General features: G+C 42.8%; 1 pseudogene; it reads left to right on the forward strand.

The window, feature by feature from the left end:
• The first annotated feature begins 232 nt into the window (after positions 1 to 232).
• The window catches only part of LOC115371558 (microtubule-associated protein 11-like), a 74,206-nt pseudogene continuing 46,515 nt past the window's right edge, over positions 233 to 27,923 (forward strand).

Below are 27,923 nucleotides of genomic sequence, written 5' to 3' on the forward strand. Positions count from 1 at the left end.
GAATCAGCACAGAAAACCAGAAAAAAGTCCGCGGATTCCGTTTGGGCTTGTACGTAATTAATAACTCAAACAGGCAAGACTGCCCTCCTTCACAAAAGGAGCCTTGCCCTGCCCTTTCAGACTGAAGAGTCTTATTCTCAGCTAAATAATATCCCGTTCGCTCCTTTATTCTGAAAGCGGAGGTCGGAAGTCTGGGTTGTTTTATTTGCCCATGACTTAACCCTGGTCCTCCTCCTCTTCCTCGTCCTGCTCCGTCACCATGGTGCAAATGATGGAGTCCCAGTGTGAGTATTTCATGTATTTCCCTGCGGTTCCCATCTCGGACTTGTCGGACCCCTCGCGCTATCGTACCCTGCCCCGCCGCAGCCACCTCTACATGGGGGAGACGGTCCGCTTCCTGCTGGTGCTTGCGCTGCCGGGATGCTGGAGCCACGCCGACGTCGACCGAGCACGGCCCCGGTAAGGTTCAGGGCGCCGGCCCGCACCCAAAATGCACATATTTGCAAATATCCATCATTTGGCACCGAAAAAATATTTTATTTTTGCTGTACCAAAATATGCATTCCTATCAATATGTTTCCTGTCCCTGTGTGGTAGCCTCTGTTATTGTTTTAACCACTTTGGAATCCTCGTCAGTGTTGCCAGGTGGGAAATGTAGGATTATCGTACCAGAGGCTCAAAATTATCGTATTTTGAGGGAAATTATCGTACACATGTGATCACCAAAATAACAAGCCCAATGATGCGCTGTTGTCAAATATAGTCACTCTAGTGTTTAATAGCGTCCTGCAGGCACTCAGTGGCGTCAGTGCGGAACGGATTAACCCCCTGAACCCCAAACCCGTCGGCGGGATAGAAAGACATGTATTTTTTAAAAAATAGCGGTAGAAAAAAGGACGAAACTAAGGCTAAAAAAGTGATTTTTCATTCTAATCATTTATTATAAATGCTTCATTCAACAATTCGCCAAAAAATAGTCGTTTACCTCAATCCAGATCATTCAAAAAACAGAAAATTCTGCGGTCTTCAGCGATCTGAAACATCTTGATTGATTCAGGTGAGCCCAACAGTCGTGTGACAAAAATTCACTGAATTTCAGTGTGTCGGCAACAGTAGTAACATGGGAAGGGCACAAGGCAGTAAAAACGCCTAAGTTTATACAGGTTGGAAAAATGTTAATATTTCAGGAAATACATCATGTGAAGCCCTACTTTTTTTTCCCCTGGATCAGCGACACCTGTGGGCACCTGAAAAAATGTTCTGTCCAGTTTTTCTCGATTTTTGTAAAATAAATTATCCAAAAAAATCATACTATTTTTTTTTTTTATTATTATTTATGGCTCTATAACTCTTTCATACTGTGTGAAAGACAGTTTTGGCTTCAGGTGATAGCCACAGCTGTGCTGTTTCCATAGAGGTACAGCACTTGTAAGTGCAGTGAAAAACAAGCCCACAGTGAGCCAAAATGTGAGGGGAGCAGAAAACGCCCCTAAACTGCTTGGGGTTCAGAGGGTTAACAGCAACTGTTTTGAATCGCTGCTCGACTTCCTGACCTGACTATGAGCTGACCATTCAGCCAATCATGCTCGTTGTGCTGAGACAAACGCATAGACGGCATACACGATTGGCTGGAAACACGTCACATGGGGATAGATGCCTTTAGGGTTAAAAAAAAAACAAACAAAAACTCTCCGGCAGACAGTTGCGGCAGGCAATAATTTGAAATGGTCAAATTATCGTACATTTGGCCTTTTTGGGGATTATTGATCGTACATCGTACAGAGGGCCAAAATATTGTACAAAGACGATAATTATCGTACACCTGGCAACACTGATCCTCGTTGGCTTAAAGCGCAAATCAGCGCCGGTCAGCATGAAACGGCCAGAGGTGCGTTGATTTAAGGCGAAAAAAAGTAAGAGGGTAAAATAGTAAATAATAAATTAGATAGATAGATCGATAGATAGATTTTATTGATGCCAAATTGGTAAATTTCTGTCTTCCAGCAGCAGCTTGTCCAGACATTATGAAGAAAGAGTAGCAGACTGCAGAAAATATACCTCTCAACAATAGAAGATTAGAAATATGTATCTCTAGAAAAATTACTCACACAAGTAACAAAATAAAGTGGATCAATACAAAAAAATAATATAACAGATAGAATATTCTAAAACATATCTATAGAATATCTATAAACCTTCACCTTTGAACCTTTGCATAGACAATATCTATAATGAAATACAAATATATGTGCAAAATATCTGTTGAATAGAATATGTGTATAATAAAATAGACATATACTCATATAATTTCATGTGAGACTGTCAGACTTGGTTCAGCCTTATGGAAAACATTTTATATCATGTAATTATAAGTATACATACAATAACTAGTCAATTAAAATATTGATAATTAACAAAAAATGTATATATATATGTTAAATGTATATAGAAATACATAATCCTGTTTGCTACAGGTCCTGCTATTTTCTGTTTCCTGGTGTCACAGTAATATTCCTATAACATTCATTTAATGTTCAAATTATACCAGATAATCACAAACTGTGTTCCCATAGTATGGTATGTTTGGTTGAAAATATATAGGAAGCATATACAGTGGTGGAAAGAAACTATTTTTCAGAATCTCGATTACATTTGCACTTCCGGGATTTATGAACCACCACCCACAGCGGGACATCTTTGAAGCCGAGAATCCGCGTGTCCAGCACGGATCCTCGTTGACTTTCAGTGGACACTGTTTGTGTGGTGACCACACTAATTAAAACCATAGAAATCTATGAGTAAAACAGGTTACGTGCGAGGAGCACGCAATGTGTTATTAAGAGGTCGTGCTCATTTCACGGATTTCTGTGAGATAAGGTTGGGCAGACTCTACTTCCACGTTATATGACGCAGAAAACGTCACGTTACCATGACAACAAAGAGTTAGTTGACGCCCCAAATGCTTCCCGGTGGCGTCTATTTCAGACGTTGTGGGAGTTCTATGTAAGTCTATCGGATTACCCAGCTCGTCGAAAACTGACGAGAAACCGGTGCCTAATGAGTCGGCATGTGACGCCAAGGGACCCTGACCATTTGTCAGGCTGTTGACGCATTGGGAGTGAGAACGTGTTGCCTGTTCAGCACTCTCCCATCAGGCAGGCTGAGAACCATCCGAGCCAGAACCAACACACTCAAAAACAGCTTCTCTCCAAGAGCTGTGGATTCTCTTCTCAAACATAAACACACACCATTCTCATAAAACACACATACACTCATCTGATCAGTACAGTGCAATAGAGCCAGGACAAATGCAATTCACCTGAACATTATTTATTATTTATTATTGTGCAATATATCTGTGCATTATTTTAGCATTGTTGGTGCTGCAAAACGAAATTTCATTGTGTTTTTATATGCATGACAATAAATATCTATCTACATTAAAAAGGTAATAAAATCTGTAGGGGAGAGTGGGGTAAGTAGTGCCAATTTTACTTAACCCTCCTGTTATGTTCACATTTTTGAACATCTTTTATGTTTGTGGTCAATTTGACCCCTGCAGTTTAAACTTCCACAAAATTATTATAACCAAAATTGTTATCAAAGTTTATGTGTCAAGTACTTTATTTTTCTTTGTTGATTACCTAAAAAGCCCTTTGAATAAAACATAACTCCACTCCACCCCACTTATACATCCAGTATTCGTGTTACGTGACAATTGAAAAATATGCAAATCACCATAAAATCTCACTGATTGATCTAAAATTGGAAAGAAATTTGAATTTTGGTGTTTTAATGGCTTTATATTATTTCTAAGTACAGATTTTTGTTATTTATAACCAATGCGTTACAAAGTGTGTACAGGATATTGAAAACATATCATCATGTGAATTTCATCTTTACCCAGTAGTGCCCATTACATTAGGAACACTCATTACATATGAAGCAAAAAAAAATGATGTTAATCATTTATTTAGAGACGTTAAACATTGGCTGGGGTCAAATTGACCCCAAACATAATAGGAGGGTTAAAGTGCCTTTAAAGCGAGGGGATTACAGTAATGCCTCCAACTAAAATATGCACATATAGTTTAGGATGTTGTGCATCCCTGGGGACAATCACTTTGGATCTTATATAAACTGTTTGAGAAATATAGCTTTCGAAAAAAAAGTGGTTTTGTGGCACAACTTGCCCCCGGTGCGGGGTAAATTGTGCCATTAGAGAGAATACACTGGGGTAAATTGTGCCATTGATAATTGAAGTAAAACAGATCATTTTAATCTCACAAATGATAATGCTATATAAAAGCAAAACAAATTCAACACAAAATTATTTATTTAACATTTATTTATTATTTTAACAAGATCACAGACCACTTTTCTATAACAAGGCCTAGCGCCACATGAACACATACCCAGAACAAAATAAAAATTCCAAAATGAGCACCTAAAAATCATCTTCATCTGAATCTGAATAGTTTTAGTGATCAAAGGTAAGAAAATAATGTACAATAACAATAAAATACAAGAAAGTAATATAAAGTATATAATCACAAGTTGTGCCACTGGCACAACTTACCCCAAGGCCCTTTGGCACAAATTACCCCAAGCCCACCATTTTGAAAAAAATGCATCCCCCAGCTGTTTTGAGCTAACATCATGCTAACTGTATAGACTGATGGTGTAGCTTACTAAAGTACTAAAACCTGTGTGAACTGTTTTCCAAAGTTTTCTATCATTGTTCAAACATAGCATCAAAAAACCTCGATCATGGAAATTTTACTTTGGAGGGCAAAAAAATGTTTTTTTGAACTTAATTGTGCTTACCTCTCAAGCCATGTGTCTCCCTTCTTTGCAGGGTGAGTGAAATGGATGCCTCTTCAAAATATGTGGTCACATGACCAACTTCTTCTATGGTTTTTCTAGATAACAGGGGTGGCACCTACTTGCCCCTTGGCACAAATTACCCCCACTCTCCCCTACTGTGAAATTTTTAAAGCAGAATAATGTGATGTATCTTTTGCTATACTGATTTTATAGTGATGTATTTTATTATGTGCTGCCGTGAAAAGGCAACACATCTTATTCTCTTGCATACTTATTAATATGTGCTTGCCTTGAAAAGTCAACACATCTTGTTCTTGCAAATTTAGTATTTTTATTATCGCAACACCAATAACAACACCTAGCAAAGCCTTGGCAACCAACAAGAACACCATGGCACTGGCTAGCAATGCCTTAGAGCAGGGGTCATCAAGTAAAATTCCAAGAGGTCCACTTTGACAAAATGGCCACAGGCCTGGGTTCGGTGAATATGCATGTTTTATATGCCCTCAGTGATATTTTTCCTTGAATATTCCTATCGAATTATTGCATTTGTGTAATTTTACTGTGCAATACTCATTTGAAACATCAATCGCTTCAGCAGTATACAGTACTTATAATCAAGAAAGTACACTACATTTCAATAAATTTTCAACAATATTTACTGAGACCACATTTAAGATGGATTTCACATTTAAAAGGGATAAAAGGGGTGCTTCATTTTCACTATCTATTTTCCTCATTTTAGAACAGGACATGTTTATTGTTACCAGGAGCGCCGGAATTCACTTGAGAAGTCGGGGGCCAAAAAGTGCTGTGTGTTCAGCTTATTCACAGTGCCTCTATTCCGTGCACCTCACCCATGCCCCCTATACTGCAACACTTACGGTATAAAAAAAATAAAAGACGTTTGGCTCGTTCCCGTTAACTCAGACACACATGCCCCAAACCCATCACCAAGATTGAGGTGTCTTTAAAATTAATGCTTTGGACTTGTCGTTTCAATGTATATCATGAATTAAGGCGCAGTCAGGTCCGTGGCTGGGTAGGTAGGATCAGCCAGAGCTTAAATCGCATAGTAGGCTACATGCATGCAAAAATATATATTAAGCAGAACTCAGTATTAAAACCACTGCAAAGTCAATCAAGTTGCAGCTGTCAAAAATGTAGTTATTGACATCGGTGGATTATAGCGCGCACACAATTACTGCCAATTAATTATCTGAGAAACATTCACCTGCATTTCTGCAGGATTTACAGCCCAGGGGTCCGTTTCACGAAGCAGGTTCAACAAACTCCGAGTCTTACCCGAACTCTGAGTTGATCTACTCAGAGGTAGGAACTCTGAGTTTTCGGTTCCAGAACAGCTGATTTGAGTTAGTTTGATCAAACCGGAGTAGTTTTCACCTGGAGTTAAGCGTGGTGCACCACAGCTGTAAAAAAGGACAGCGTCAATGGAGCCCCGATTTGACGAGTCACCATGGCAACGGGGAAGCGTCGGGCTGCGTTTTTCACCCCAGTTGAATTGGAAATCTTAATGCATTCATACAGCGAGTTTGGACATGTTTTTTTTTTTTTTGTGTGTGTGTAACAAAGGAGGGGGAGACGGCGTGGGAGAACATTGCTGCTCGGGTCAATGCGTAAGTTTAAATGTAGTCCGTTGCAATCACAATAATATTACAGGTGAAAACTGCTTGAATGGTAGCCTATTAATTTATTTCATTTAGGTGCAATCCCGCGGGGGAGAAGCGCATTTGGCAGCAGCTTAAGATGAAATATAAAAACATTGTTCAAACAGGTAAGACCTCGGCATAAACATCTATACGCGGTCTTATAACCATCTCCCGACGAATATTTAATTCTTTGCGCAGTAGCCTAACATTGCACCTTCATCCAAGGGATCGTTGTGGGACATGCCATGTTCGTGAAAAAAAAGTCGCCACCTTTTTTTTAAAATAACAGACGGCAGAACTATATGCCATGCCAAAACTCGCCTGCTGATTGAATGAATGAGAAGTTAAATACTGTGTGTGGCTGAAAGAGGGCGGACACAGAGAGAAACGCGAGGTTTCATGAGAAAAAACCTGGTCCCGACCAGGTTAGTTTCATGGAGGTCTGTTACTGCGGTAACTGACTGAGAGCTTAAGTTACCTCCCTCTGTGAAACAGGCTAGAGTTAGGCTACCCCTCTTTCTCTGCTTTGAGTTACCTCCCTTTGTGAAACGGAAAACTCAGAGTTTCCCTCATTTCAGGGTTAACAGACTCAGAGTTTCACTAAACCTGCTTTGTGAAACGGACCCCCGGAGCACACAGGGGAGCTGCGGACTCCGTGCTCGGCCTTGTCATGTAGTAGCGGTCCATTAATCAACTTCGGAATGCTCGGTAAGCTTCGTGACCATGTGTATCGAGTCAGAGGTCTGATTTGATTGGCTAGCATCGCGCATTGGTTTAGCCATCGGGCTTGGGTCCAGACTGGACTCTTTCTGGGTCCCGATGTGGACCGCGGTCCGCCAGTTGAAGGACCCATGCCTTAGAGTGATTCTATAATTAGGGGTACATGTCAAGTCCACAGGCTGTATTTATCAATTTACTGAATATTCACCCCAAACAATGATCAATTTTAGGGCACAATTCTCTTTAATTTAATACAAAAGTCAACAGGTCTTATCATTTATTTTGCAGAAAACTCATATTTTATGCTGAATTTGCTGTTTTGGGCTGTCCGATTTTCCAAATGTCAGGTTTTGCTCTTCCAAATAACACTAAAATGCATGTTTTTGGATATAATTTTCAGATTTTTTCATCCAAAATAATCATTAAAAAGTCAGAAAGATGTTGTCAAAACTATTGGCTCATTTTTGTACATTAAATTATCCATTTTGCGTGTGTCTGAGAATCTCTGTCAACTGTTTTACTCAATGAAAAAGCCCCTATAATCAGCAATGGTTTGCTCCAAAGTCATGTGCCCCCTCATCACATGATGTCACTTCCTTTAGGGAGGGAAATCTGAAGACAGTGTGGTAATTTTCTATTCCTCCTCTTAATATTTATTCAATATTAATGTTTGTGCATAGACCGGGTTTATTGATCGTCAACTGTGTTTTCCACATATTCCCATGAACTTGCATTAAATGTTATATTTTCAAAATATAGAGAAAGTGTAGAAAAATATGAATTGCTCAAGGCCATGTGGTGACAGAGTCTACAGTTAGCACAAGGTCCTAAAAATGGCTGAATGTCAACTGTGTTGCCTGTCATCTGTGTCACCACTCAACTGTAGCACAGTTGATGGGGATTAACACGGTTGTCAATATTGGCAGTTTATTGTCATAGTTTGCTTAAATTTAGTGTTGTTTATATAAAAGATTTATTAACTGTTTGTTATTACACAGAAATACATAATAATTACTTAGGAATTGCCTAAAACATGATTTGCATGAGAAAGGATTAACTTAACTGATCTAAACACTTTATTTCACAATGATTTCATGGAGTATGGATGATTTTGATATTATTCAGTGGTTTGAAATGATCCTTACATAGTATTAAACAGAGTGATTTGTGTTTTAGGGAGATGGGTTTATCTGCTGCAGAGAAGCAGCGTCAGTACAGGGCTCGGTGTAATGCTGATCCTGTGAGAAGGGCTGCATATTTAAAGAAACACAGAGAGAAGTGGCATGAGGACAAAAAACAAGGGAGGTGAAGACAGTGAAAGATTTAAGTGAGAGGGAGAAGAGAAGGAAACAAGCTTATTGGAGAGCACCCAACGCCAGAGCAGAAAGAGAAAGAAAGTGCAGAGAACCAGAATACTCCACCCCAGAGTCCTGAAGTTGATCTACAACCTCAGATGTCAAGGTAGAGATTTATTGACATATTGATAAGGTAGACATTTACTGAACTGTTTAAACAATCAACTTCATTATGAAATAATGAAAAGACAAGAGTAACAGCTTTTTCTGTTCAGTAAGCATAGAACACATAATTAAGAAATGATCTGTGTATCACTTCAGACAGAGAAGTGCTGGAAAGAAGAAAATAAAGAGAGAGAGTCCATGTTATACAGCGAAATTAAGGCTCTGAAAGAATCACTCAAAAAACAGAAAAGAAAAACTGACAAATACAGAAAAAGATGTGCAAGACTACAGCAAGTTTCAGAAACACCCAGATCAAAAAACCCAACGCCTGTTAGGAAGGATTTCTGTGTCTAGAGAAGTGCAGAAAAACTTTAGTTTCCATCATGCCCTAGTGGACAGCATCCGCAAAAAGTAGCAACACACCAAACACAAAAAAACTAGTCATGTGATTGCAAGCTTGGTTCAGGAAATATCCTGAAAAATACAAGTTCAAAAAAGAATTCAGGAGACCCTAGAAATTTCAAGAAAACAGCAGAGTCATAGTGAGATATCACTTGCCAGAAAGTTGACGTATAGATCCCTGTGGCACAGGGTAAGCTTGACTGGTTCCATGGTGTCAAGCTTACCCTGTGCCCACACCATCTATTATCTGATTTTTCATTTTTCATATTATTATTTTCATCAGTATATCCTACATTTCTTACATTTCAACACTTAACATCTCATATTCTCAGGCTACTTTATTGTATATACTTAGCCCTTATTGCCTTTAGTGTATATATTCGCATATTTAGTCTCTACTGTATATACTTTTAATTTTAATTTTTAATTTTTTAAATTTTTGTTTTTATTGATGATGCTGCTGTAACGTGTGAATTTCCCAGTCTGGGATCAATAAAGTATACCTATCTATCTATCTATCTATCTATGCTATAAACTATGCAACAAAGTTATGTCCTTCTTGACAAAGGATGAGAACAGTCGCCTCACAGCTGGAAAATCACAAACAATAACAAGAGGGAAGATAAAGAAACAGAAAAAGGTTCTTAAACGACACCATGAGAAACCTGCATAGGAGATTCCTCCTTGAGAGCCCCGACTGCAGTATCTCATATTCTTTGTTCTGCCATATGCGGCCCTTCTGGGTGGTCCAACCATCCATTGCAGACAGAGAGACCTGCCTTGCAAGGTGCATGAGAATCTATGTTTTCTTGTAGAGAAGCTACATTCTCTCCGACTCATTGGGGGGGACTGACTTGGAGGAAATGGCAGAAGCAATATGCTGTGACTCAAATTCAAAGGATTGTATGTACAATGAATGTCCCAACTGCAAAGACAGAGACTTTCCAGTTGCAAGTGTCAGGGACTTGCAAGCAAGTATGTTTTTCACACAGTGGACAATGGAGACTGTTCTCAGAGAGAAGAACAACAAGAAAGGTGACAAAGAGAAAGTGTCTGTCAAAATCACAGTAAAAAAGAAGACAGAGACAACTTTACAGAATCTGCTTGAGCTCTTCCAATGCCAGCTTACAGACTTCAAAAGGCACCTCTTTAACATAAAACAGCAGTTCACCTACTACAGGGAACTAAAGAGGAGCATGACCAATCATGAATGCTTAAATTTTTCAGAAAACTATGCCTGCAAGTACTCCTCTGAGATCCAGGCTGTACATTTTGCATCAAACCAGCAGCAGGCAACACTCCACACTGGAGTTCTACATGTTGGTGGAGTGGAAGAACATGTGTGCTTTGGCACAATCAGCCCATCAAAGGAGAAAGGCCCTGCAGCCATATGGGCCCAACTATCCCCAATACTCAACCTGGTCAAGGCTCTTACCCAAATGTGAGAGTGGTGCATTTTTTTCAGCGATGGCTGTGCACACAATACAGGCAGAAAGGCAATTTCAACTCTGCAGCAATGTGGGTTTCAGGCAGGCACCTGGAACTTTTTTGAGGCGAGCCATGGAAAGGGTGCTCCAGATGGAATTGGAGGCCTGCTCAAAGAAACTGATTTTCTCACTTTTTGGTTGATACGAAATGTACCCCTAATTATAGAATCAACTCCTTAGCAACCACACAGAACACCATATCACCACCTCGTAACCGCACAGAACACCAAGCAATCGTATAGCAACACTCTTAGACACCAGACCAACCGTCTTACAATCTTTGCAACCATCAGGAACACCATATCAACCACCTAGCAATGCACTAGCAACTACCTGGAAGACCATCACAGCTGCCTTGTAATGTGATAATAATGATAACACCTATATTTGAATGGGGTGATCACATAAGCTTACAGGTCCAAATGATTTACATTTGAGAAGCTCTGCCACAGTTGCTGCTTGCCTCCACAGATTTGAAGGTGAATGACTGAGGTTCAATGATATTATATTAAATACACTTCTATGATTACAATACACTGCTTGAAGGTTGTCAGCATTATGCTCACCAAACAGGTTTTAGTAGCAGCAAACTGCAGCTTTAACCATATAGAACATGAAGCCATAGCATGGTGGCAAAGCTCTGTATATCACTTTGTATACCACAGCAACAGTTACACAAACAAATACACAACCATCTACAAATGGCATAGCAAAGGGGAAGGTGGTTTATCATATGGCCCACGGTTGGCAATGGAGGCAAGCACATTTAAAGTTTCTTCAGAAACATTAGCAAAGTGTAGATGCTAGATGCTAGATTTCATCTAGCATCAAACTTACTTTTGCTCATTGACAAACATCACCAGAAGCATGCTGCTAATGCTAAAATTTGTTAACTCTTAAGAGGTAGTTATTTGTGGTTGTCACAGTGTACTAACCTGAAAAACACAGGAAAACAGTCACTGGCTACAGAGATGAACCACCCGTGTTGTGTTTCCAATGTGTTCTGAAGGGAGGGACCGGAGTCCGTCACCTGGAGTCACCTGGGCGCAACACGAACTAAACTTTGGTTCCACCCTCCTGTTTCCCTGCTGTCTGATCACTTTATCTCCAAACAAAGATGATGTTAATATTTGGGAGTGTAAACCTTAATATGGAAATGTTTAATTAATTAAAATTGGCAAAAAATGTGCTAAAAAATTACTGAAATAATATGTAAACATTAGTCTCAAATATTAAACTCAACTATGACCATATAATTGGATACATATACATAACAAATGTACCACAGCTGCATCAGGAGCCCCGGTGAATATACTGGGGGTGGCGAAGGAGTCGAAGAGATTTAATCACAGTGATGGAGTCCGGTGTGGAGTGGGTGATGAGGTCGCGGAGCTCTGCAGAGGTGTATTGGATCCTTCCCATGGCCAAGGAAGGGCAGCAGCTATCGGTGGCTAATGCTAGTCATTGGTGGAGGAGCAGATTGATAAACCCTAACAGCCACAGCAGATTGGCAAGCGAGTAAAACTTTATCTTTACACGGTAGCTCAGCAGAGTGATAGTAAAGGGCACAAAAAGGCACAAGAAACGACAAAAACCGACTCAGATTCAGACTGAAAAGCGGCGACATACACGCCAGCGTCCTCTCGACCTCTTAACCTGTGATTACACAGAACACATATCAACGACCTAGCAACCACCCTAGAGCACCAGAGCAATCACATAGCAACACTCCTAGACACCGTGTCACCCACCTAGCAATGCCGTAGCAACCATCCAGAACACCAATAGCAACCACCTAGCAATGCCTAGCACTGACCCACAAGATCATAGCAATGCTTATGATTGCCTTTGCAACCACCAGGAACACCATAGCAACCCCTTGCAACCATCCACAACAGAATAGCAACTGCCTAGCAACACCACCAGACACCATAGCAACCACCTTGCAATGTCTTTGCAACCATACTCATTAGGCTCAAGTGTGGTGCGAGGCAGTTGCGTTGCAGCCGCTCTGAAGTAACGTGTGTTACAGTGTTTCTATATCATGTTTTTAAGCGTGTTTTTAATTGTTGTCTGTCACTCACGCATCTTTGATACTTTTTCAGCTGAGCTGAATATGGATACAAAATGCAAAATGAGTGCTGGTGCAAATCGGCTGAAATATTCACTGCATTTTCTCAAAGTCTTCAGGACAAACGCTTTTTCCCTAGCCCCACTACTCCATGAAGGATTACAGCCTACAAAGCGCCAACCAAGAGGGACAGAGAGGCAGTAAATCCAAATGGAGTAAAATACACCATAGAGGGACGCAGATCAAACAGTCAAAGCGGCCAATGTGGGAAGCGATTCTGCGTCCAGTGCCGATCAAAAGCAATGTCAATCCAAGTAAGCAGATGCAAATGCCGAAGGTTCTCGTATGCAATGCAAGATCTTTGTAAAAGAACTTTAGCGAACTTGAGCGCCTCTTAACAGCACAAACAGCAGAAAATGCCTGCATTACTGAAACATGGGCCACTCAAATATTCTGGATCAGTCACTTAAAGTGCCAACCTTTCAGTTGTTTAGAAAAGACAGACAGGCCAAAGTAAATAATGAACAGGGGCATGGGGGCGTGGCCATGTATGTACATCAAAGCATGCAGGTCAAAAGGAGAGCTGACTTTGAAAGAGATGATGTAGAATGTATGTGGCTACTGATCCTCCCAAAGAGACTTCCTAGCTCTGTGTCTACCCTGGTAGTGGGGACACTTTACCATCCCCCAGGAAATGCAAGGCAGTGCAGCAGATGACAGAAAACTATCTTAATGACACAGCGGATAAGATCAGATCAGCATCCTCCCAGATGGAGCTCTTACTCTGTGGAGACCTTAACCATCTGTCAATCAAGATGTTTAAAAGTTCTCATCCAGACATGAAGCAAATTGTAAAGGAAAACACCCGGGGAAATTCCATTCTGGACCTGATTGTGACCAACCTCCACAGCCTCTACCAGCCCCCCAGTGTTCTGGAACCACTTGGCACTGCTGACCACAAATGTCTGTCACTCTGTTCCAAGAGCCAACTAGGGAGGAGAGCGGACATGAACTGGAAGGTGGGGAGATTGAGAGGACATGACAGAAAGGAGGCCCTGGCATGTTGCCTGGCAAACAAGGAGTGGGCACCTGTCTATGAGGCTGAGGAAGTCAACACCAAAGTGGAGAAATTCAACTCCACCATAGAAACGGCCCTGGATGCCTGCATGCCCTTAAAGAGGATAAAGACAAGTCCACTTGACAAGCCATGGATGACAGAAAAAATAAAGATAGCCATCAGGAAAAGACAACAAGCCCTTACCAGATGGGGCCAGACAGCGAAATGGAAGGAGATGAGAAATAGGGTGCAACTTATCAAGACTGCCAAAGAAAATTACTACAAAACTGAAATCCAACATATGAAACCTAAAGGAGTGGTGGGATTTCATAAACAGAAATCTGGGAAGCAAAGCTCAGAGGGGAAGATCAGGCTGGAGGATGTTGAAGAAGACAAGGTAGCTGACACCCTAAACAGCTACTTCGCAGTGGCCTGGACCAGCAGCACCTCCTCCAGTCCTCCATCGGTCTTCCCACTACCACTGCCTACGGAAGAGACGGACCTGTGCAGCATAGGCCTCCTGAAGTGGGCACTCACAGGGCTACACCCACAAAAGGCCTGTGGGCCTGATGGTGTAGTTCCAACTGCATAGAAGAGTTCAAACGTGTGTCCCAAACCCAAAACAACAAATCCAGTCACTCCCAAGGACTGGAGGCCTATCTCCTTAACATCATGGCAGAGAAAGATACAGGAGAGATTTGTCATGAAAAAGCTGATGCAAAAACCAACACGCCTACCTACCAAAGTCCAGCACCAGGATCGAAAATTGAAAAAGCCCCTGAGAAAAAAACATGGTAGGCATTTTTGAGGAAAAGCACTTTATCTGTTGTTTCTGAATGATTTTTTAGTGGTGAATCCATTTCTGCTGTATGCCAAGCTGTAAAAGTTACCGTTGAGTCATAATTATTGACAGATGAAGCTGCAGCGGCTCTACAGGACTGTTTTGAATGCACGGACTGCAGATGTTCAGGGATGCTGCTACCCAGGAGAACCATATTGACCTTGAAGAATACGCATCATCAGTGACATCATACATCAGCAAATGTGCTGATGATGTGGTAAAAACAACAGTTAAATCATTCACTAATGAGAAAGCCTGGATGAATGGAGAGGTGAGAGCTCTATGTAGAGCCAAAAAAGCTGCCTTTAAGTCAGGTGACAAAGAAGCCTACAACACTGCCAGAGCAAAACTGAAAGCTGGCATCAAGGAGGCAAAGCGAAGGCATCAGCAGAGGACTGGAGAGAGACCTCAACACCAACAACAGCAAAGACTTGTGGCAGACGGTCAAAAATGTGACAGGCTACAAAAGCAGGAGCGCTCCCATCATGTGTGAGGCCACGTTACCAGATGAGCTAAACACATTTTATGCTCGCTTTGACCTCCTCAACAGAGAGTCAGCTGTAAAGTCTACTCCGCCTCCAGAGGACCGCCCACTGTCAGTATCCACAGTGGATGTGAGGAAAGTCCTGCTGAAAGTGAATATGAGTAAAGCTGCTGGGCCTGACAACATCCCTGGCCGTGTACTAAAAACATGTGCCAACCAGCTAGTAGATGTCATTACCGACATTTTCAACATATCACTGTCACAGGAGAGTGTTCCCACCTGCTACAAGACAGCCACCATCATCCCTGTGCCTAAAAAGTCTGCAGTTTCTAATCTAAATGACTACCGCCCTGTGGCACTCACCCCCATCCTGATGAAGTGCTTTGAGAAACTGGTTCTCCAGCACATAAAGAACAACATCCCTGCCAGTCTGGACCCTCAGCAGTTTGCATTCAGAACCAACAGATCCACAGAGGATGCCATCTCCACTGCTCTCCACTCAGTCTTCACTCACCTGGAGAAAAGCAGCACCTACATCAGAATGCTGTTTGTTGATTTCAGCTCAGCTTTCAACACAATCTCCCCCATGAAGCTGATTGGAAAACTGAACACTCTGGGCATCAGTACCACTCTCTGCAACTGGATACTGGACTTCCTCACAAACAGACCCCAGTCAGTTCGGATTGGCAGTCTCTCCTCCTCCACTCTAGTGCTCAACACCGGAGCGTCCCAGGGCAGTGTGCTCAGCCCCCTCCTGTTCACGCTGTACACCCACGATTGCAACCCCCGACATGGAGAGAACTCTTTTGTGAAGTTCGTGGATGACACCACCATCATCGGCCGGGATTTCCAACAATGATGAGTTTTCATATCGGGAGGAAATCAACCATCTTGCAGAATGGTGCACAGAAAACAACCTACTGCTCAACGTCAGCAAAACCAAAGAGCTGATAGTTGATTTTCGAAAAAAGGAGGCAAAGACACACAACCCTGTCTACATCAATGGAGCTGAGGTGGAGCAAGTGCAGCAGTTTTAAGTTCCTGGGAATCAACATAACAGAGAACCTGACATGGACTTCACATATCTCTGCCCTGGTTAAAAAAGCTCAGAAACCGGCTGTATTTCTTAAGGAAACTTAAGAAAGCAAAAATTCCCACGCCAAGTTCTTGTCAGCTTCTACAAAGGAGCGATTGAAAGCATCCTGACTGGAAACATCACAAACTGGCATGGGATGTGCACGGCCCAGGACATGAAGACTCTGCAACGAGTGATTAAAACAGCCCAAAACATCATTGGCACCCATCTACCAAGCATCACTGATATTGGGGAGGTGAGGTGCCTGCGCAGAGCCAAAAGGGATCCTAAAGACAACACCCACCCCAGCCACAGCCTGTTCACCCTGCTGCCGTCAGGCAAAAGATACAGAAGTATTCGCTGCCGTACCACCAGACTACAGAGCAGCTTCTTCCCTCAGGCTGTGAGACTACTAAATGCACCATCTGAACTCCTCCAGGCTTAATAATTCTATTTTCTACACAATCAATCAATTAATCAATCAAGAGGGAACCACACTTTAATTTCATTATTCAACCTGTTGTATAATGACAAATAAACTTCCTTGTATCCTTGTATCCTTGTATCCTTGTATGATTATTGATAGTCGCCCAAATTAGAAATGGCTATCAGTTTCCTATTTGTCAATATTCTATATATGATTGTTCGGTATCATTGTAAAGGGGACCTTCTCAGCTTTAAGCAGATTTAAGCCCATGGGTGTCTCTTTCTGACAAACACAGAGGTCACATGACCTCCTTAAACCATAAATTACACACATTTTTCCACATTTTTCACCTAAACTATATAGTTTCTTTTATCCCAGTGGGATCAAGGGATATCAAGGACCCAAAAGACAACGCCACAATACCTAATGGACTTTGAGGATTCAGGAAATGTATGATATACCCATACTATTTCTTTGTGAGAGGTTATTGTGAGCCTTAAAATAGCAGTAACTGACTCAGGCCCATTTACCTCCATTCATTCTCCAGCATTACATAAAAATGGCCTCACCAATTGTTTACTGTAGATATAATGATATTATCATATATAGAATATTGACAAATAGTAAACTGATAGCCATTTCTAACTTTGGGCGACTAATCAATAATCATGCTAATTAATCAATAATTATGACTAAACGGTAACTTTTACAGCTTGGGATATGGCAGAAATGGATTCAGCACTAAAAAATCATACAGAAACAACAGATAAAGTGCTTTTCCTCAAAAATGCTTACAGGGTTACATGATTCTGAAGTTACAGCCCAGTCTACCCTGGTCAAATCCACACACTCCTGGTTTATGGCAATGGATGCAAAAAATGCAAAAGAACAGTCCATGGTGAGGGTGCTATTGGCCGACATGTCTAAGGCCTTCAACAGGGTCGACCACGCCCAGCTGATGCAACATCTTGCATCAGCACACACTTGTGTGTGTTGGTGACCCTGCCCTCTGCCCTCTGCCTTCCATCCCTCCTAAGTAGGAGGGAACAGGCAGCTGTCATCCAACATCCACTCCACGACTTTCCCACAGACCAGGGAGGAAGACACACAGAGACAGCTACGCAGTACAAAGAATCTCACGACCATCACCTGCAATAAAGCCAGAATGAAAGCAGCAACGCTACCCACAGCTATCAGACTATACAATACATCAATGACGGGAAAAATGACACAAAGATGAACACACACTTTTTTCCCCATGCCTTTGTCCTGTTTGAATCTGAAAAATGTGATTTTCTAAGATACATGTTATGTGTTTTTGTTCTGTGGTTATGTTGTTATATGCTTAGCCTTTTTGGCTTATTTTAGACCTTTCGTAAATTTTGCTCTGATTCAGTTTTTAACTATAAAGCAAATGTAAATAAACTCAAACTCAGACTCATCAGGAACACCCTTGCAACTCCCTTGACACTCCTTAGGAACCACTCTAAACACAGCAACAGTTTAGCAAAACTTATACACAACCACCTACAAATGGCATAGCGAAGGGATGGTGGTCTACCATATGGCCACGTGGTCGGCAACAGAGGCAAGCACATTTAAGATAGATAGATAGATAGATAGATATATACTTTATTCATCCCGCAGAAAATTCGCAGTTTTTCAGCAGTATCCACAGATTACAGATTAAATAAATCAATAAAAAAAAGATTTAAAAAAATAAATAAATAAAGAATAAGATCTAAGTACAACAGAATAAGATCTGAGTACAACAGAATAAGATCTAATTTAAAGTTTCTTGAGAAACTTTAGTTCAACTTTAGTTCAAGTCTAGTTTTTCACAATATTGTTTTTGCTTAAGAATTTTTATTTTATTATTTATTTTAGTTTATAGTCCTGTTTCTTTATACAGCATTGTGTTGAGCATATATCTGAAATATTTGTATATTTGAATATGCTGGGGGTTCCAGTAGCTCGCCTGGTAGAGCACATACCACTTGTTAAGAGTCTTGATCACAGCCTCCTGGGTTCAAGTCCTGGGCTGAAGCCCAGGCAGTTTGCTGCATGTCATCCCGTCTCTCCCCTGCCTTTGCTGTCTCTCTCTACTGTCACTGTCAAATAAAGCAGAAATGCCAAAAAAATGCTGTTTCATTGTCACTGTAAGTCTCTGTGGGATTTAATCTGGGATGCCTCTTCTGTTTCTTCTAGCAGGGGGTGGCAGTGGAGGCGGTGGTCTGGCAGTGGGCTTCGGCACAGAGTCTGTGAGTAGCCGTGCATGGCGGGAGTTGGCTGGCTCTCTGTGTGCAGTGGCAAGCGTGAGTCCCGGGGAGAGTGGGCGGCAACGCAGTGGCCAGCAGCAGTTGCACCACGACTACCAGAGCAGCGGCGATGAGGCCAACGAGGATGGCGAGGACGACTATATGGCAGCGGCTGAGGTGGCCATTGCGGCGCTGGGCAGCAGGGTGGACACCCGGTGCCGCAGCTTCAGGGACTGCAAGCCGCTGCTCATCCACAACACCACTGGCACAGTGGTGCGGGACTTCCGCAGGCCGCCGCTCCAGGTAGGACAGCATCTGTCCCATGACGACGTGAGCAGCTGGACTAAATCTGTCTGTTGACATCACACATGAATTTTGACAAAACTGTGGGGAGAGTTGTGTGGTCATTACGCTGTTGTGATTGTCTCAGAATTTCACTGATTGACCAAAGGTGGGCATAGCAGTGTCTGCCCAATGTCTGCACACACACACATGTAATATGTGACAACACTCACAGCATTTTCACAAAACTTAGAGACAGCAGAATGCCAACACCAGCAGAAGACTTCTGCTGCACTGCCCTAGGGTTTCAGGTATGGTACACTTCTGGCCACACCCACTCAGTGGTGTAGCTGTGGGTATTTTGCCTCTGACAGCTGCTAAAAATACCTGCTGCCACATCAGTGATTGGGTGTGGCCAAAAACTGAACATGCCTGAACCCCTGGAGTGCAGTGCAAGTTTTCCTCCTTCTAATTTGAATTAAGTTAGTTAGTATGAGTAGGATTTTTTCTAAGGATGACAAAGTTACATTTTCGGTGTCATTTTATTCCATCACCATCCTAGGAAACGAAAACTCATCGTCAGCGGTTAGCGTAGCCAGGGAAGAGGGGCCAACTTTGAATGCTGTTGTTGTGAACTAGGGCTGCCCCTCCTTATACATAGAGCATGCACTGTGTGTAGGGTCTCCTGTTGTGCTGGGGGCCTCATGCTCAAATGCAGTGCATGCGCATTGCAGTGACCCTGGTGTGAGCAGTTTGTGAGACACATAAACCATTGTTCGCGAGGCCCACATGTGCCAAGTCGAGTCAGTTGAAGTCTGTCGTCTACCACACACATTGCTGTAATGATTGACAAAACAAGTCCTACAACTCCTATGACCATATAAGTAATTTGTTCCAATACGACCCACAGAAGCATCACTAGTACAGCCAGTAGTATTTCCTGAATGAGCTAACCCACTAGCTAGCAAGCTAGCCAGCTAGCTGCTAAAAGCACTTGCTTAAGGTGAAAAACATGTTATGATTAAGAAAAAGGCAACACTAGCAGCTTAATGTTTAACCAAAATGATGCTTGTGCAAGTATGACTATCGAATACTAGCTGTCTAACATTAGCTACATAAAAGCAAATACACTTGCCTGTATTCTACACTTCTGGTAACATTTGTTGTTGAAATATTTTTGTATTATTAATTGATGACCTAAGCTATTTTTTATTTCAGATATTACTTTTTCTTATTAAGAAAGATTGTTACATTAAATGGCATTTTTTAATGCAGTTTTTGCACCTATTGTATTCCTGGTGGGTGGAAACGCTTAAAAGTTAATTTAAAACAGTGGGTTTTAAGAAGAGATTTAAATGTAGATACTAATTTTGCCTGGATTCCTTACTGCATGTTTTACCATCAGGTGACTTGCGCTACTAGTTGTTGGAAGTGCATTATTTGTCTGTGAGATGTATTGATCTCACAGACAAATAATGTAGCAGAGTGATAGTAAAGGGCACAAAAAGGCACAAGAAAGGCAGATTTTCAAATCGGTGGGCAGAGCGGCGACACAGAAAAAGTTCCGAAAAGCTGAACTTTCAGGTGAGATCACCTGGGAAGAGCCAATAAAATTCACGGTTTGCTGTTTTTATCTTCCAAATGGAAACAAGGCAGCACACTAATATCGGGGGCCCGTTGCACAAAAGTAGGATTAAGACATCCGGGATAAGTGACTGAGCCTAGTTCAACAAATCCAAAACAAGAGCGTCCGGGCTTAATTGGTTGCACAAAGACCAAGTCAGGATGAGCAGACACAGATTTATCAAGCCAGCTGAAACCTATCCTGGATAAGTGCACGCACGCGGCTTCTTTCAAAGTAGACCCCGCCATCGATCACAGATTCACCAATCCACCATGGCAACCAGAGCGGCGTACTTTTCCCCGTCAGAGGCAGAAATCCTCATGGAGGCATACGAGGAGGTGAAGGATCAAATCGAAAGGAAGGGCAGCAGGCCACTGCTATAAACAATGAGACGAGCGTGGCAAAGTATTGCAGACCGCCTGAATGCGTAAGTAGTGCACAAATACACACTCACTGCTCCGCTGAAACCATCGCAATTACAATCCAAATAGTTAAATAACATCTTTGAAAACGTAGTTGTACTCTGATTATTAATCAATTGAAATTATAAGTGAAATTGACTGCAGATGTGAGTGAAATTGTGTAAATGTAAGTCCATCAGACTGTATAACACTTTGGTTTATTTTTTTTCCTCTAAAACAGGCTTAGAAATTTTTATGTAGCCTATCATACCTTGACAGTTTTGACTGCTTTAAGTGAAAGCACGTGAAAAAAAGTAATCAAAACAGTTAACTTCAATCTGAGCAATTTCAGACAAATAAGATCCTCAGTAACTGAAGAAGCAGCAAAAATATTCATGCACTCTATGATATTCTCACATATTGAGTACTGCTTCACAAATTGGTCTTTGACGGGAAAAACCATACTTAAACCTGTTGAATCTCTCTATAAAAAAGCCCTGAAAGTTTTTGACAAAAATCATTCTCTTATCATCACTGTGACATCCTTGACAACCTGTCCTGTGACAACCTACTGAGTTTTGACAGTCTTATCACCTTTAAACTTGCATGTTGTGTGTACAAGATTTTGAACGGACTTGCACCTCCACCCCTGAGTCAGTTTCTTGAACGTAAATCCACCAGCGGCTCCAGTACTAGAGTAACTACAAGAGGAGACTGTGCAATTCCATTTAGGCACATCTCCTTCTCACAGTCTGCTCTATCAGTCAGAGGCAGCAAAATTTGGAACGGCCTGCCAACCTCCATAAGAGACTGCTCTACCATTCTTATTTTTAAAAGGCAATTAAAGACTGGCTCAAGTCTAACCAGACCTGTAATCATTGTTGACTGAATGTACATGGCTCCCCATGTCGCTGCACATATTCCCTCATGGACATGCGCAGTGACATGGGTAAACTATAAGGAGCACTACAGCACTTTAATGTACTACCTCTTCTCAATTCACCATAGCACTGCAGCACTTTACAAATGTTACCTCTTCTCAATTCATCTTTAGCACAACTCCCAACAAGAAATCGTGTTCTGGCCCTTGCATTGTTGCACCTCCATACCACTTACTCACCTCTGACAGCTAACCCTTAACCTCAACAATTTTTGTGAGCACTGCAGCACTTTCCATGAGCACTGTAGCACTTTATACACTGTATATCTTTGGTTTCGTTGTGTTTCTTAATCCATCTTACCACAACTCCAGCAAGAAACCCTGCTCTGGTCTTTGCATTGCTGCATCTCCATCTCATTTATCCATCCCTGACAGTTCATCTTGGCCAATTTTATTTAATTGCATGATTGATTGTCTCTCTTTTAGTGTCATTGTCTGCCGGTCTTTGTTTCCTACATGGATATGTTGTATTCTTACTCTAAATTTTTATGTCTCCTGTGTCCTTGTTTTTATGTATTATGACCCTTGTGTCCCGTTTTTGTATATTTTAATGGTTCTTTAACATCATGCTGGAGGACTGCGGTTGTAAACTAGCCTCTGGCTAACACTGGCGCATTTACAGTAATGTTAATCAATGTGCATTGTCCTCTCTAAATAAATAAATAAATAAATAAATAAGTCCTGCAGTGGCAGGCATGCATGCTGTGAATTTCAGTTAAATATGGCCTACATTGGCAGAGGAATTTGAATATATTTTTTTTCTTCTTTTTTTAAAATTCAATTTAAATTGATTTGGCCTCTTATGTTGTGTGTGCTGTATACTGTGTGTATACAAGCCTGCTACTGCATCCATTCATTTGTCTGTTCATTTGTTGTGTATGGATTTGTCCTGCATTTATTTCAGTGTGCAGACATGCAGGGTGTATTACATATAGTGTCAAGCTCTTCAAGCTGTAACTGCTGAACAGCACCCCCTATTGGTTTCTCCTTTATATGTGCACCCAGCACAGTTTCCTGCCCTTTGCCACTTCCTGTTTGGAGCATGCTCCACTGCTGTGAGCAGCTCTTTCTTCTGGTGGGGAAATCTGGGCATATATATGTCTGTAAGTTGTCCTTTTATGTTTATTTCTTTGTTGATTAAACTTGTTAGACATTACCCTTGTCAGAGACCATCTGCAATGTCACTGGGGTGTTACTGTGGTGTTTGTTGCTAAGTACATGAATTGTTTGTTAGCATTAGGCCAGTCATCAGGCAACATGTTAGCACTTAAGCTAAGACTAAAGTCACTAGGGATCAATGCTGTGTCTTTGTTTTCACCCCAGCCTTAGTTTGGTTCAATTAATTTCCTGTGCATCTTATTTCATGTTGAGTTGTATTTATAAAACTAAGTTGTTGATTCATTTGTGGCTATATATGTTCACACGACTGCTTAATTTATTGCATTGTCAATTCAGTTCATTTATTATTTCATAGATAAAAGATTTAAAATATTTACTGTTAAAAACACATTGTTATCAACAATTCATTCTTTGTACCTGTCTTTTCTTTGCAGTTCTACAATATTAAAAGAAGGAAAGTGAAAACAATTAAGACCAAAAACAGACTTTACCTTCAAATTGAAATCACGTCTCCAACTGGTCTTATTTAAAACCACACCTTCTGATGTTATCTGTCTGCCTAGTTGTGCAAAGGTGGTTCACGCACTGCGAGGGCAGAACAGTAGAAAGACATCAACACGACAGATTCGCCTTCTGGAAAACAACTTACCTGCCACAGCATTCAGCTTCCTTCTTCAGTCAGCACGCTTATGAGTATAAAGATGGAAAGCCAGCACTCAGACGACAAATCAGAGAGGCAGACACGGCGCTCAGGCTCCAGGGCTTCAAGACAGAGCCGCATGTCATCAACAAGTGCTGCTGCAGTCATGGCGCGAGCAAAAGCAGAGGCAGCCCGCACACAAGCCGCTTATGCTGAAAAGGAAGCAAAAATCATGATAGAACAAGCTGAGATACAAGCAAAGTTGCATGTGCTGAAACTGGAAAAAGATGCAGCAGCCGCCTCCGCAGAGGCAGAAGTGTTAGAAGCAGCGGTTGAAAATGAAGGCTTAGCTTCTCAAGGTGAACTTGATCTCCAGTTGGACCCACTCCCAGCAGCCCAGAGAACGTCTGAATACGTACTTCAACACTCTCATGAAAGTGCTGGTGAACGCCAAAGTATAGATTCAGAGTCATCGACGCCACCTACACGACCCGAACCTATTAACAACGCTCCAGCTGCAGGAGCCACAGGCAGTAACAACGCTCCAACCACACGCTACACCACAGGAGCCACTAACAATATTCCAGCGACACCCTACCCTGCAGGAGCCAGCCATGCTGAACCAAGCTACAGTTCCCAGCGGGCACCTATCAACACCTATGGTCAGACATCTGGCATGCCCGATGTAGCCAAGTACCTAATGCGACGCGAGATGGTTACATCTGGTCTCCTCAAGTTTGATGATCGCCCTGAAAATTACTGGGCATGGAGATCATCATTCTTTGCTGTAGTTAGGGAGCTGGGCCTGAACTCAAGAGAAGAGTTTGATCTCCTGACAAAGTGGCTTGGCCCTGAGTCAACAGAGCTGGCCAAAAGAATGCGAGCAGCACATATTCACAATACTACTGCAGGGCTTGACATGGTATGGCAGCGGCTCGAAGAAAGTTATGGGTCGCCTGAAGTTATTGAACACGCTCTGTTCAGGAGAATAGAAGACTTCCCGAAGATCTCTAATAGAGACAACCACTTGTTACAGCAGCTAGCAGATCTCTTGCTTGAAGTTGAATACGCAAAATCAGGAGGGCAGCTGCCTGGCTTGGCAATTCTTGACACAGCCCGCGGAGTCAATCCAATTGTTGAAAAACTCCCATACGGCTTACAAGAGAAGTGGGTCAGTCACGGGTCAAGGTACAAGGAAGAACACCGTGTGACCTTCCCCCCATTCGACGTCTTCTCTCAGTTCATTCGTAGCCAAGCTAAGGCAAAAAATGATCCAAGCTTCATCCTCACATGCACCATGCAAAGCCAAAGCAAGTCAATCAAGCCCTGGAGACCCTCCAAGACGCCTGTATCGGTCAGAAAGACAGAGGTCTCAGCTTCAGCTGCATCTATCTCTTCAAGGGCACCTGAGAAAAGGCCTGATGATCCAGGAAAGCTGTGCCCAATGCATAACAAGCCGCACCCTCTGAAAAAGTGCCGTAGCTTCAGAGGGAAACCCCTGGAAGAGCGCAGAGCTTACCTCAAGGAGAAGAACATCTGCTTTAAGTGCTGCTCTTCAACCATACATATGGCCAAGGACTGCAAAGCTGTCATCAAGTGCACAGAATGCAACAGCGACAGGCACATAGCAGCCTTACATCCTGGCCCACCACCATGGACCTTTGCTGGCTCAGAGGAAGTGGAGCAAGGCGGGGAGCGAGACCCGTCGGCAGAGCAAGGCGGGGAGCTTGACCTGTCACCACAAGAGGTTACCTCGAAATGCACGGAGGTCTGTGCAGGAACTGCCAGCAGAAGGTCGTGTTCAAAAATATGCTTAGTTACAGTGTATCCAGCTGAACGTCCTGAACAGGCAGTTCCCATGTACGCTGTTTTAGATGATCAAAGTAACCGGTCCCTGGCACGTTCCGATTTTTTTGAACTCTTTGATGTAAAAGGAGGTCCAGTTCCCTACACATTGAAGACCTGCTCCGGTGTTGTGGAGACGTCAGGGAGGAGAGCGACAAACTTCGTTGTCGAGTCCATGGATGGAGAGTCGCAGCTCAGTCTACCTACGCTCGTCGAGTGTGACATGATCCCAGACGACAGGACTGAAATCCCCACTCCAGAAGTAGCCCGCCATTATGTACATCTCAGGCCCATGGCAGACAAGATACCACCACTCAACCCTAATGCCCAGATCCTAATCCTCTTGGGGAGAGACATCCTGAGAGTTCATAAAGTACGGCAGCAATTCAATGGAAAGCACAACGATCCCTTCGCTCAGCGACTTGACCTGGGGTGGGTCATTGTGGGGGACGTCTGTCTGGGGAGGGCCCACAAGCCTAGTAGTGTGAGCATTTACAAGACAAACGTATTGTTCAATGGACGGGCCTCTATTCTCAGTCCCTGCTCAAACAGCTTCCAAGTCAAGGAAAGAGTTTTCAAGTCAACACAAACTCCATCTCCCCAGAGCAGCAAGGAGTCATGTCAACTCAAAGGGGCTTCAGCTCTTGGGAGCACTGTCTTCAACCAGACACCGGATGATGACAAGCCAGGTCAGTCAATTGAAGATCAAGCCTTCCTCGCCATCATGGATCAAGAGGTCTTCATGGATGAGACAAATAGCTGGGTTGCGCCACTACCTTTCCGCACCCCACGCCACCGTCTCCCCAACAACTACAACCAAGCTTCAAAACGACTTGCCTCTCTGAGACGCACCCTGGATAAGAAGCCAGCTATGAGACAGCACTTCATTGAGTTCATGGAAGACATCTTCAATAACGGCCACGCTGAGCCTGCTCCTCCATTGGCAGAAGATGCTGAACGATGGTATTTACCTACATTCGGAGTCTATCACCCTCTGAAGCCCGGGAAGATAAGGGTAGTCTTCGATTCAAGTGCCAAGCAGGATGGAATCTCCCTAAACGACGTGCTGCTAAGCGGGCCAGACTTAAACAACACACTGCTAGGTGTTCTTATGCGTTTCCGAAGAGAACGTATCGCTATCACAGCTGACATCCAGCAGATGTTCTACTGTTTCAAGGTCCATGAAGAACATCGTGATTACCTACGTTTTCTGTGGTACAAGGACAATGACCTGGACAAAGAGATCACAGAATTCAGGATGAAAGTGCATGTTTTCGGCAATAGCCCTTCGCCTGCTGTGGCCATCTATGGGCTCAGGCGAGCTGCACAGGAGAGTGAGGAAGAATATGGCACCGACAGCAAGCAATTTGTGATGAGGAACTTCTACGTCGATGATGGCCTCACATCAGTCGCCACAGAAGCAGAAGCTATCGACCTGCTGACAAGAACAAGGGAGATGCTAGCAGCCTCCAATCTGCGCCTCTACAAGATCACCTCCAACAGCAGCGTGGTCATGGCATCCTTTCCAACAGTTGATCTCGCCAACGATCTAAAGGATCTTGACCTGGGAACTGACACTTTACCTCTTCAGCGAAGTCTTGGACTGGTCTGGAATCTCCAGACAGACTGCTTCACCTTTCAAGTGTCCAGCGAACAGAAACCGTTCACCCGCAGAGGTATCCTGTCAACGGTCAACAGCCTGTTTGATCCCCTTGGGCTGGTTGCTCCCATCACCATGCAAGGGAAAGCCCTGGTCAGAGAGATCTCGACAGGAGAATTTGACTGGGATACTCCACTCCCACCTGAAAAGGAAATGCCCTGGGCAGCATGGAAAGAATCTCTCTCAGACCTTGAAGGGCTGAGCATCCCAAGAGCCTACATATCTGCATCCCTTACCTCTGCTCGTCACAGGCAGCTGTGTGTCTTCTCTGACGCCTCCGCTATGGCCATTGCAGCAGTCTCCTACCTTCGGGTCATCGATGATGAAGGTCAATGTCATGTGGGATTCATAATGGGGAAGGCCAAGTTGGCACCTCGCCCAGCCCACACAGTCCCACGCCTGGAGCTATGCGCTGCCGTTTTAGCAGTTGAAATGGCGGAGCTGATTCTCAACGAACTGGATGTGAATGTACATGCTGTTGACTTCTACACAGACAGCAGAATTGTCCTTGGATACGTTCATAACACCTCTAGGAGGTTCTACATGTATGTTTCCAATCGAGTCAACCGCATACTCAAGTCCAGCCGCCCAGAACAGTGGCACCACATATCAACTGAAAGTAATCCAGCTGAC

Source organism: Myripristis murdjan, chromosome 14 (genome assembly GCF_902150065.1).
Source record: "Myripristis murdjan chromosome 14, fMyrMur1.1, whole genome shotgun sequence".
In the NCBI taxonomy this organism is placed as follows: Eukaryota; Metazoa; Chordata; class Actinopteri; order Holocentriformes; family Holocentridae; genus Myripristis; species Myripristis murdjan.